Genomic DNA, 1,436 nt, shown 5'->3' with positions numbered 1-1,436 from the left:
GTTTGCATTTAGAGAACATATTGATGTATTGTTTCTTTTAATTTTTTCCCTAACATTTTCTTTAATTGGTCTTAACAAGGTCTTAAAAAGGCTTAAATTTACATTCATACAACCTGCAGAAACCCTCTTTAATGTCTTGTAACATTTAAATCACTGTAGATGTGAACTGATCATCTCTTCCTCTTTACTACTAGTTACAGCACCACATGAACATAATGAACATCATATAGTGTTGAAATATATAGTACAATTTACTGAAATGATTAATGTCTCACATAATCAAAAATCAGTGTTTCAACTGCAGAAAGACATCAGTAAAGCAGCTTGTAAACAATGTGTCACATTAGGAAACATTCTCATCAATACTCAGGAAAAACATTCAATGTCCATATAATCAAGATCAGAATTGAGAATTGAAAAGCTTGTGGTTTGACATCGAATAGAATTGTGAAATTTATGTCAACAGAGATGTATCTCAGACTGCTTGTTCATTAGTGATAGTGTGTGTGTGTGTTCAGGCTCCTCCAGGCCTCAAGAAGAACCTGAAGCGGACGTATGAGTCCTGGAGCGTGGAGCAGATCAGTAAAGGCGGTCACCTGACTCTAGCTCAGTCGCTCTTCTGTCTGGCCTGGTTCCACTCTGTGTGTCAGGAGAGACGCAACTACATTCCACAGGTACACACTGGTCACATGACTGCAGACACAGTATATACTCAGACCATTGCTGGAATTCAGACAGGAGCTCTTGGATCTGTTTGGGCAATTATTTCAGACTCTGAATTAAAATACTGCACGTCAGGCCTTTGAAGAGCTCCATTTAATTAACTGAGGCTTTTGCTTTTCTCTTTCATAATGTCTCTCGCTCGCTCTGTCTGTCTCTCTCTCCTAAAGTGGGCCGGATCTAATAAGCTGTGTAGGAGAAAACTAATTCATAGTGTCTCTTAAAAGGATTTTGTGAAAGAAGCAGGATGTTTCTTGCTCCATAGTTAAAATGGCAGTATTTTTATGATTATGACGTCATAGGCTCATTAACATATTGCCACATAAACAATTATTCAGTATTCAGTGACGTGATGTGACTGTGAACTGTGCATAGAGGTCAGTCGATGTTCTTAAAGAGACTCTTTTTGGTGCAAGAGATGTATATGGACTTCAGTGTGGAAAATGAAATGCTACAGGAGTGTCGATAATGAGCCTTTTGAAGGAAATGGAAACCAAAAGTTTATATCAGCCATTATAGAAAAACATGGTGTTATTTTCACCAGGGATCTTGACACAATCATCACAGCAGCCGTGCAGATTTGTGTTTGTACAGGAAACAGTTCAGTAGACTTTATAGGATTTTACTAGTGCTGTCTCAATACCAAAATAACATATATCATGTATAATTTTACTCTCTGTCTCTCTCTCTCTCGCTCTCTCTCTCTCTCTCTCTCT

At 38.0% G+C, this 1,436-nt stretch overlaps 1 pseudogene; it reads left to right on the top strand.

Moving 5' to 3' along the window:
* The window catches only part of LOC107600800 (cytoplasmic dynein 2 heavy chain 1-like), a 46,065-nt pseudogene that overhangs the window by 33,605 nt on the left and 11,024 nt on the right, over positions 1-1,436 (top strand).

The sequence above is a fragment of the Sinocyclocheilus grahami genome, unplaced genomic scaffold, assembly GCF_001515645.1.
Source record: "Sinocyclocheilus grahami isolate Dianchi unplaced genomic scaffold, SAMN03320097.WGS_v1.1 scaffold292.1, whole genome shotgun sequence".
NCBI lineage: Eukaryota > Metazoa > Chordata > Actinopteri > Cypriniformes > Cyprinidae > Sinocyclocheilus > Sinocyclocheilus grahami.
This window is presented reverse-complemented; position numbering and strand designations above follow the sequence as displayed.